This window comes from Mus caroli, unplaced genomic scaffold (assembly GCF_978045245.1).
Source record: "Mus caroli unplaced genomic scaffold, Mus_caroli_1 scaffold_5, whole genome shotgun sequence".
Classification (NCBI taxonomy): domain Eukaryota; kingdom Metazoa; phylum Chordata; class Mammalia; order Rodentia; family Muridae; genus Mus; species Mus caroli.
The window spans coordinates 95,188,703-95,200,019 of NW_028227260.1; the positions used below are offsets into that span (position 1 = coordinate 95,188,703).

The 11,317-nt window shown below is 48.9% G+C and overlaps 1 protein-coding gene across 7 annotated transcripts in view; it reads right to left on the minus strand.

Annotated features, from left to right (window-relative positions):
- Atp2b3 (ATPase plasma membrane Ca2+ transporting 3) overlaps positions 1-11,017 on the minus strand; it is a 67,463-nt gene extending 56,446 nt beyond the window's left edge. For all 7 annotated transcript variants that reach the window (XM_029473503.1, XM_021152982.3, XM_085838155.1 and 4 more), the window contains exon 1: positions 10,810-11,017. The gene's annotated coding sequence lies outside the window, so the exon portion shown is untranslated. The remainder of the gene's footprint in view (positions 1-10,809) is intronic.
- Positions 11,018-11,317: the final 300 nt, after the last annotated feature.

Genomic DNA, 11,317 nt, shown 5'->3' on the forward strand with positions numbered 1-11,317 from the left:
CAAGCCAAGCCAAGGGACCGTGCTGAGTATTGTGCAGCAGGCATTGTGGGAATGATTATGATTGCTCTGCACAAAGAGGCTCTATGTCAAGGGATGAGGATGCCTACTTTGGAGTATAGGAATCTAAGGTATAGAGATTGAGGCACTCACTCAAGGTCATTTCGCCATCAAGGAGTAGAAGCAGATGTGAACTTGCCTTCAGAGGATTCTGTATGGCTCCTCTGCTAAGTGACTGCCTATCACATCCAAGAAAGCAATGGACACCTGATTAGAACCAATTCAAAGAGTTAATAAAGTGACTGGGTAGGCTGTGTCCTTGTACAGCTCAAGCACTGGCTGCAGAGTCACTCAGCCTCCCTGGAAACAAGACTTTGTCTTTTATTGATGAGTTAGTATACACTCAGTGCAGGTCTTCAAGGTGCTTGATCCATTTCTCTGAAGGCCAGGGAAAGAAAAGCAGGTCAGAGCAAGGACTTTATTCAGTTTGTCAGTTCTGCCTCCTGTGTCTTTCCAAAACCTTCCATCTCTGTCCATTCTGAAGCTGACATCAGCCAGGCCCCAGAGTTCAAAGAGCAGGACCAGGCTCCACTGGGTCAGAACATTGACCAGGAGGCTCATGTGCCTCTTAGGATATTTCCCATTTTAGGGGCCATCCCTAGGCCTGCGTGGATCCCACATTGCTCTGGGGTCCCTAGAATGCTTTTTGTGGGATGAGTCAACATGCCCACACAAGTGGTTCTTATAGTGCGAAACGGCTCTGGGTCACAAAGGGAACTTGAAAACTCCTCTCTGTCAAGGGCCATGCAGTATGGTTACTGGGGTCATGACTCTCCATGGAGAAAGGGGACAGTCATTTGTTTTCTGCCATAGAAGGCAGAAGCTGAAAAAGGAGAGAGCTGGGGAGCAGGAGCAGGAGCTGGAGAAGCTGATAGGCAGGAAGCATAATGACACTAATTATCCAATTACAGCGAGCTGTGCGGGCAGAAAGCTGCATTGCAGCAGGAGCCAAGCCAGCCCTGTGCCCCACCCCCGCATGCATCCTGCACATGCTGGCCCCCACTTCCCTCCTGCCCTAAAGCACAGACAGTTGGGACACCCTGTAGTATCTAGAGAGGCAAGGAGACACAAAGCCACCATAGCTAGCCTCTGTGAAAACCTCCTGCACAGGAGGCAGCAGGTTCTAGTCCTCCAGCTCTTTACAGCCAGAAAACTCCCTGTTGGAAGGAAGGACACCTAAGTCTCCTAGCTCTGCTGGCTACTGAGGTACCAGTCCAATCTCAGAGTCAGCCCAGCAACCGGAAATAGCCAAGACCTAAACAGGTAATTAAGGAAATTATAGACAGCTGGAGTCCATTGGGGCTACAGGCTAGTCTGAGTCCTTTCAGCTAGGACAAGCTGGGACTAGATAAGAAGACGACAGGGCATTAGTGTGTCCTCCTGGGGAAACAGGCCCCATGTGTAGGGGCTTTGTTTCTGTAAGCAGGTTAAAGTCCGTGGGCCAACAGTCAGAAGTCAGGGGTAGGAGGAATTCACTGGCATCAAGGTCAGGAGCTGAATGTATGGGAGTCTCAAATGCTCATAAAGTAGCCTCTTTGGGCCCCTTTTGTGATTTAACTTACTCATCCAGAAGAGCAATCCCATGTACAAAAAGCTATTCAAAAATAAGCTTGCCACTGTGTGGAATTCTGAGGGTACAGGAGTACCCTCAAAGCTACCTTTCTTTTCCTTTGAAAAATCCTTGACCATGATATTCTTAGCAGAGGAGAAGGCAAGAATTCTGGGGATAGAAAAGATTAGATATGGGAATCAACTCTTGCTGATACCTCTGTGACCCAGAAGCAACAACTCAGCACACTCAGATCTATATCCCAGGTTGACCCAAACTGCTGCCTGTTGTCAAATGCAGTAACAGAGGAAGTAAAGGCCAGTGACCCATGGTAGTCCCAAGAAAGGATGTCTTAGAAGCTACAGCCCAGGGAGGGTCATCTGAAAGGCTGCCAGATACAGCTCCAGCATCCTCACCAACCTCAACTGGCTGTGACAGCAAGACCTGAAGCCTGGATGCCACCAGGATTACATGAATTGAGTTTTGCACCTCAAAGATGCTGCACTGTCCACGGGGTAGCCATGAATACTAAGTCAGGGACCCAAGTGTGCTTCCTCAGAAGGCTTCAGAGCCCATTATGGGCCCAACCCAGGCCCTCCTCTAGATTTCCCCACTTGTCCCTTAAATGTTCATGGATAGATGCCCCTTGAGGCTGAGAGATGGGAGAGGCACTGGATAGATGCCCCTTGAGGCTGAGAGCTGGGAGAGGCACTGATGGGTAGTGTAGTTGCAAAAAGCTTCTCCTTGGGAGATAGGCATGTGGAATATTTTCTACTCATCCCCTATGGAGATTCTAATGATATGTTTCTGCTTCCTCCTCTATAGAAGGGTGACAGAGACACAGGGGACAGCCTGCAGCCTGAGAGTTCTGACCCTGTCTGGGTTCACTTACATGCCCAGACAGCTCAATAGACCTTCCAGGGACCATCAGTCCAAGGATCCCAAGAAGCTACCCCCAACCCCAGGCCTTCTCTCCTTCCTGGACCCAAGGAATAGACTATAGTGGCTATTCTTGCTTGGCTCCCCAGGATAGGGCCTTTTCAAACAAAGATCCGGCCACTGTTCATTGAGCTAGAGGGCCACAAGGCCATAAGGGAGACTAGATTCTGTGGGTGCTGAGAAGAGAGTCTGTCCCTACCATGTGCCATACATACATACCTCCTTCCCTCATTTTCCACACTAGGTTCCCATTCCCACTGGCAGCCTCCTTCCTGGCACTCCCTAGGAATCTTGAACCCTGGACCAGCTATTCCTAGGCCACAGTCATCAGTTTCAGATCTGTGGCTCCATGCCAAGATGTAGTGTGTCAAAAGCGCGGGCAATACTTGTGCCTGAAGAGGCAGTCAGTTTGAGGACTGAGATGTGACACAGAACCCTAGCTCTGCTCTGGAAACAGAGCTGTTCTCTGCAACCACCAAATGGTTTTAGTTGAGAATCAAGAATCCCTCCGTGCTCTATTACGCCCCACACCACCATCATGGCCCTGGCCATCCATCCATGTAAACGTTAGTTCAGTAAGGTTGGCATATTTTTATAACCCGGTTCTGGTTTGTGGGTAAATACTAGTGTGAAAGGAATTCTGAGTTCTGGGACAGTCTAGGGACTAACAAAGTTCCCAAGTGAGGTCAGAAAGGGAAAACTGGATGGCTCATTCTCAAAAATGTTCATTCAGAGAAACAAAGAGGCTAGTGGTCATCATTCAAGATAGGTATCAGTTGGAATGGAATGACCACAGAGCATTCTCCATTTCTTCTCTTCCTTGATTCCCTCTTTGCTTTTTTGTTGTGCTTTTGCTGTTCAGGAACTCCAGTGACACTAGGGAACATGTCAGTGGGATTTATTTTGAGGGTAAGATGAAAGATTCAATATAAACTCTTTAAGGAACAAATAACTTGATAAAGGAAATGGGGACTGGTGGCAACCTGGCTGAGGGGACACATTGCCTTCTTACCTCATAGTCCTGAAATGAATTTCTTTTGCATGAAATAAGGTTTAGTATAAACAGCTCAAAGGCCAAGTGCAGCAAAATGTGCTTTTGAATAAAGTTTTATTAGCACATTGTCATACCCATTCATTTTCATATGCCTGTGTCTATGTTTGTGTTTTCCATAAAGAGTATGGCAGTTGTAATAAAGGCCATGTATTCTGCTAAGTGGAATATACCATCTGACACGTTACCAAAGAGGATGCCGACTCCCAGATTAGAGACTTAAATATTCTTTCTGGGCATGGGATCACATACTTGTAATTCCAGCTATTGGAGAGGCTGAGGTCAAAAGGACTGTAAGTTCAAGGGAACTGTGAGTTCGAGGCCAGTCTGGGCAATCAATTAAAACTCTAAATAAAAAAGGATAGGGAAGTATGGGGGTACATGCCTAAAGCCCTCGCATCAATCCCTAGTACAGAAACACAAAGTTTTAACTATCTTAAATGTAACTACAAATGAGGAGTGGGGAGAATAAACCTAGAATTCATACCTCTTAGAATTTTGTAAAGAAATCATGTAATGGGGCTGGAGAGAGAGAGCTCAGTGGTTAAAATGACTGGCTGCTCTTTGCTGCTCTTACAGAGGACCTGGGTTTAGTTACTAGCACTCATATGGAGCCTCACAACCATCTGGAACTCAAATTCCAGGGGATTTGACACCCTCTTCTGGCTTCCTTTGGCACCAGGCACAGACATACATGCAGGCAAAACACACACATAAAATTTAAAAATATTAAATACAAGAGATTCTGTAAGCCTAGAATCGATGTAAGACATCAGAAAAGTAGTTATTTTATGAGTGATCAAAAATCAAAAGACAAAGAACCAGAGGTTAAAATGTTTTACAGCAAATCTATCACACCATTTTCCCTTATATAAATTAATTCTCTTAATTCAAACACATACACAAAACCACTGAAAACTCCAGCAAATAAAAGTTAAGACCAGGTAATTTACTAAAACCAAAATATATCCAATTTAGAAACTTGTATAAAATGTTTGCCCTTAATGGCAATTAGCTGAAGACAAGGCAAAGTAGATGTTTTCTGACCTAGATACTTATGGAATACCTAAAGTTGGCAAGGCTGCAGCGAGTGAGTCCTTCTGGCACATTCAGATGCCCTTCTGGAGAGCTACTCAGGCTGCGCTGTTGTCTGGGTCCTCTCCTCAGGACAGGGTGACTGTTCTGGCCCAAGATGCTCAGCCGATTCTCATGCAAAAGACTGAAACAAACCCTGATGCCTAGAGTTCTAAAAATAGCCAAATAATTAAGCGAATTACAATCTCTTGAGAGAATACTATTCAGCCATTAAAAATTGTAATTACTGAGGGCTGCCCTGATACATCAGTGGGCCTGATAAATAATTGTCAGATGAATGAGTAATCATTTGCAGTTTCTTTGTGGCACAGTTCAAGTAGACATTTTTTTTTTTTTTTTTTTTTTTTGGTGGTAAGTACTTTAACAAATTAAACTGTGTCCATTTTGGAAAAAAAGTTAATTTAAGAAGGGATTATATTAATAAAGAAAATGCTTGTGTGAAGTAAAAAATAGATCACACAATTGAGCTCATGGGTTAATTACAGTAATGTGAAAAATAAATAGGTTATGCAAAGAAAAGAGAGCAGAAATAAGTCCAGTAGAAAAAGCCAACAGAAAACTGTCTTGTACTTTGGTGATACAATGGGGTGGAGAGGAGCTTTCTACATCTTTTTTCCTCTGTTTTATTTTGTAATAGTACAAAAATAAAGATTATGGCTGCATAAAGCATTATTTTTAAATAAGAAGAACATAATTAAAAAAAACAAAACAAAACAGGTGGGTGGTGGTGGCGGCGGCGGCGGCGCACGCCTTTAATCCCAGAACATGGGAGGCAGAGGCAGGCAGATCTCTGAGTTCAAGGCCAGCCTGGTCTACAGAGCAAATTCCAGGACAGCCACAGGTACACAGAGAAACCCTGTCACAAAAAACAAACAAAACAATATGAAAAAACCCCCACCAAATAACACCTTACTTATATATATATACAGTGCTTCCTGGACCTCTCAGCTGGAGCTCCCATTCCTGACACAATACCCTTCAGCTCAGATTTGGTGGGCTTCATGCCCCTGAGTGTGTAGGCACCTGAGCTTGCCCTTGGGAAGCATCACTCTGGTCCTAATGGTCTTTCCAAGGTATGGACGGACTAACTTGGAGTATCCACATCTGCCTCCATTACTCCTTTTCAAGGAGTCAGGAGAGAGTGGCAGGGACTTTGAGTGACACCTTGTTGAGGATGCTGGAACAACTGGATATTTAGTTTTCTAGCCCCATGTGGCTCCTGTGAAGTTGAGGCTCAGGCTGTCTCATTAAGTCTGAGTTGCTTAGCCAGGCTGGGCAGGGCAGGGGCAAAGTTGGAGGCTGAGCCTTGAGAGATGCAGCCTGGCTTCACAGCCTCCACCCAAGCTGCTGGATCCAGCCATCTGGGTGCTTCAGTGGCAGCGGGTTCTTTGATGAACACAGTGAAGCACATTTGCTATGTGAGGGTGGGAAGCACTTTAGTTTTCCTCTCTGCTCTCATAGAACCAGACACAGGGCACAATGATTATGGAGCAGAATCCCCAAGGACTATCACACCAATAAGATGTGGCCCCTGGCATGGCTGGCTGTATCTCAACAATGGAACACACTCATTCCTAGAGGCAACCCACTCAAACCCATCCTGGCATCTAGTGTCCTCAGCTGTTAAGCCCTCCAGTAAGAGCCTAGATAATCAAAGAACATTTCCTCAAATGCTTATGAGTGCCCAGAACTCCCTGAGGCCTTCATTTCTGGCAGATTTTCTGAGAGAACCTGAGCCATACTTGCAATACTAGTGCCTGAATGCCACACGGAAGTGCAGTACAGATGGCTTTAGGACTCATGTCAGGACTTAGGTCTTCATACACACTGAGATGGTACCAGAAGACAGCAATGGGAACATTTATACCTCCTTATCCAATAGGGAAGCCAGCAACCCTACCAAGGACTCGTAACACATTCAGTGCATGCAAAGAGGAGAATTTGTAATTTCATTTTAATTAAGTTGCCACTTGTGGCTAATAGCTGGCATATCAGACAATGTTGGTTTAGAAAGTGTCTCAAGACTGTGGCTCATGAAAAAACTCATTTCAAGGAATGGTTGCCCATTTCCTCAGAGAACCAAGAATAGAAGGTTCTATATCTTTTTGAAAAAGACACACTTCAGGCTGGAGAGATGGCTCAGTGCTTAAGAGCACCTAATACTCTTGCTTGGGGACCTGGTTTGGTTCCCAGCACCCACAGGGTGGTTTGCAACTGCCTGTAACTCTAGGTTTTGGGACTCTGATGCCACCTTCTGACTTCCAAAGACGACTGCATGCATGTGGTATGCACTCATATGGTATGTATATATATATACTCACATGGTGCACACACACACACACACACACACACACACTCAAGCACATGCACATAAAATAAAAGCAAACTTTGAGGTAAATGATATTATCTCCCTTTTGCACATGTTTGATTTGGGCACAAGTCTTTGGAAATCTTTTGTGCTTCAAGAGTTTGCCTGAACCATGTAGCTCTGGTTCATTTTTGCCATATACTCAGCCGTGTGACCTTGGACTTGTTCCCCTCCCAATCCTGGCACAGTCTCAGATGCCCAAATTCCTCTACACCTGAGAACCTCCTTTTCTCTGCCCTGGTGATGTGTGCTTCAGACCTTTCTCCCCAGGCTTCCTTCAGGCCTGCTGCCAGTACCGCCCACCCAACAGAAGGTGTCCTGGCAGGGGAGGGCTATCCAGCTGGGCACTGTTGGCCTGACTTACACTGGCCCAGTCATGGCAGAGAGGAGGGCAACAGTGAGAAGCTGGGACAATGACAAGGAACAACGAGGAACCATCTGCACATTGCAGGTCTCCATTTGCCATGGCCAGCCTGGGGTATAGCTAGGGCTCACTCTGTAGTCAGAGATGTCACTGGAGAGGCTTAAGGGGGACTTCAGTGCCACAGTCCAGGTCCCCATTCATTATTTGCTTTTCTTTATGGGTGCCCCTGAAAGTATCACATAGGTATTTACTGAAAGTGAATCGTTCTCCATGTGCTTTGGATAGCTAGAAATCACCTTTTATCCATTTCTCAGTGGGAACATGGGGTGGAGACATCGATATCTCAGTTCCTGAGATGAGGAATGTTCCTAAGAATCCAAGATTTACCCGAGAAGGGTTCCCCAGACAGTCAGTTCCCTTCTGTAAAGTTTAACACATACTTCTAGAGAAATCAGAAGAAACTTCTAGCTAGGGCACCATAACAAATGGCTTTGTGACAGATCAGTCCTGGCCTTTGGCTTGGTGGCCTTGAGCAAGTTACCTAACTTCTCTGAGCCTCAGTCTGATAATTTGTCAAATGGAGATAACAGCACTTGCTTTATTCAGCTATTATTTCAATGAAGGGCAGGACAAGAGATATCTATGTAGCACTCAGAACACTATCTGGCACAAGGTGACTCCCATTGTTAGTGTTGTCATTATTGATATTTGATGTACTAGCAACCTAGGAGGGAGACAGCAACTACTACTGAATCACAGAATCCACCAGCTTAACATCAGAAGGGAGTATGGTGCACCAACTTGCACTGAGAGGTGGGGGAAGCAGGGCAAATAAATGGCTGGAGGAAGTTGGACATGGCTGCATTAGCTCTAAGTGTTCAGCCAAGTTCATCTCATAGCAGCCACGTTCAGAGGGGCTCTGGCAGCTCTTTATAGCCCACTTTGGCTGCCTGGGCCCAACTGGAATAAAGAGTATGTAGTGATCCACAGGCTGTACTCTTCTGCTCACTGACTTGTTTGCCTTGCTTACTCAATGGCTAGCTTTTCAGCTCTTTCTGTTCTTCTGAATGATCCAGCTAGGGATCCTGAAATGTCAGTGCAGGACCTGCAAGATGCACCCTGCCCTCAGATTTGGATAAGGAAAGGGACTCAGTCAAGGTCACAGAAACCATCAGGCATAAAGCTGACACCACACCCTGGACCTCCTGTCATTAGAGACCAAGATGGGTGTCTGCCACAGACTACTGGTGCCCCTGGTTGCCCTCAGGGGCTCATGGTGGCATTCTCTCTGCTGAGACTGGCACTCTTCCAAGCGTGCTCCTAGTTTTGGGGGGCTCCCTTCCCCAAGGACTAGCTCTCCTTCTGGCTCTGTGCAGAACCCCCTCCCACGCCCACCCTGCTCCCATCTGCCTGCCTCACCTCCTCTGTGCCAGAGCATGGCTGCCCTCCACTCAAACCACCTGGCAAGGCTGGGACTGGAGCAGGTGGAGCTGATCAAGACTGCTTGTGCCCTTGGCCCTCTCCTGCCTCGAGGCTAGTGGCAGTCAATCGATGCTCCAGGACCACAAGTGCCCAGTTCCTTCCGACTGACCAGCTGTCTGTTCTGCTGCAGACGTGAGGGGTCAGCTTCACCCCTAGCTCTTCTGCCAGGCCTAATCTGGGTCCCAGTAGAATTTGGCAGCCTCTTGGACCATTCCTCCAAGTGCCCCTTTTCAAGCCAGGAAGCCTTCGTCTCCTCGTTTATGAAGGGTGGTGGTTGTGGGTATAAACATATCAGTTTATGAATATGATTGATGCAATGGTCCACCAGGGGTCCAGGAATCTGATTAGAATCATGTGTGGATGTAGGGGATGCTTAGGAAGGGGGATGATATGATATTATTCATACAATACCCCCTATGTTTCTATAGGAGAACCCACAGCTATCTGCTCAAACAAAACAAACAAAAAAACACAGGGATCTCCATCCATGCCCTCAGTGTACTGCCAAGTCTCCTCACCTCCCGGGCCCCAATGATCCTGTCTGGTAAATGGGGACAGAGATCAAGGGTTTGCATCTTGTTAGTAAGTCTGCAGATTCAACAGAATCAAGGTCATGAATGTGCCATACAGAAACTAAGTGCCCACCCTGTCAGGCTTGTTCCAGGCATCAGCCCATGTAGGTTAAAAATCAAACCCTTGCTTTAAATGGTCACATAAAGAGCCAGAGCCCAGAGGTATGGGTTAGGGTGTAAGTGCAGGTGGCATCTGCCAGGCTGGCTCCTTGTAGAGAGCTAGGGGAGATGGGTGGGGACTTGATCTTGTAGCATGTCAGGACCCACTTTAGGCCAGAAACCCAAAGCCCCATCTGTGAAAACTTCAGGGTTTGTCCTTGGAGAGGCAAACATTCAGTGGGGAGGGGGAGGTCCTGGCCCTGCCTACCTTGCAGCAGGAGAGTGACAGAGGGGTATTTGCATACTTTCCTACCCTTCCCGAGCCCTTGACCAGAGCTACCAGTCTAGGAGTCCCTGCTTATCTGTCCTGCCCAGGTGAGGCACCAGGACCCTGACCCCTGACCCTGCCTTCTGCTCCTCTTCTGTTGGCTGAGTCACCAAGCCTCATAGTGATTCACAGAAGGCTAGGGAGACCAAGTTATATAGCGAGGAGCAAGAGGAGCGGGTCTTCCTGGGTTCCAGAGATACCACCAGTGGCTCCACATACCAGAAAAGCAGAGCTGAAGCCTTGAAAACCCAAGAACATTGAGTCTTCCCATCACAAAAACCCTCTGGCCAAGGTCACACAGGTGAAGAGGAGAAGGCAGCTGCTGGCAGAGATGAAGGACTTGTTCAAGTGTGGCTCTGCCACTTGCCTGTGGCACTGTCCATGCTAGCGTCAGGGTCCGCTGGGTAGCTATGTGGGCGTGCAGGGGACAGTGTAGGAACATGTGAGGAGGAGGATGATACAGTGCGAAGAAGCGGGGGAGGGGGTACCTCGAAGCCCTGGGAAGGTGTGTGCGCAGAGGCTAGACTCTTGGCCCAGGCCTGGCGCCCCTGGCTATGCCTGCCTGGATCCCCAGCCCTCAGCCTGCAGCCCGCAGCCCGCAGCCCCCAGCGGCCTTGTTCCCTAGACACAGATGCGCGTGCGCGCGGGATGCGGGGTGCAGGGTGCGGATGAGGGTACCAATGCGGGTGCGGGGCGCAGTCCGCCAGTTCTGAGGCCCCGGGGTGACGCGCGCCCGTAGTGCCGCAAGGACACACAGGCCAGGCCCATAGGGAGCAGGTGCCTTGGGCGGGATCCTGCGTACCCCCCACCTGCCGCCGCGCCACCTGCTGGGCCGCCCTCTCACCCCCGCCTGCTCGCGCGCCCACCCTTTCTGCGCCCGCCTGTGCGCCCAGGGCACAACTTACCCCGGCATGGGCACAGCCGCCACCGCGGCCTCTGCTGTGGCTTTCGCTGTTGCTGCGGGAGGGCTCCCGGCGAGCAATGATCAGCTCCAAGGACGGAAAGGCCGGGGCACTGGGCCGCCTGGCCAGCAGTGCGGAGCAGGACCCTCCGCGGCAGGCGAGGGCTGTGGCCGAGTGCTCCCCACGCTCCGCACCGGCGGCGGCAGCGGCGGCGGCGGCGGCGGGCGACGCTGCGCGCTCGACTCCAGCCGCAGCTCTGAGCGCGGAGGGAGGGAGGAAGGGGTGGGGGAGGGAGGGAGCTGGTGGTGGTGGTGGTGGTGGTGGTGGTGGTGGTGGTGGTGGTGGTGGTGGTGGTGGTGGTGGTGGTGGTGGTGGTGGTGGTGGTGGTGGTGGTGGAGGAGGAGGAGGAGGAGGAGGAGCAGCAGCAGCAGCAGCAGCAGCAGCAGCAGCAGCAGCAGCAGCAGCAGCAGTAGCAGAGAATAGAGGGGCAGTGCACTGGCAAACAGGCTCT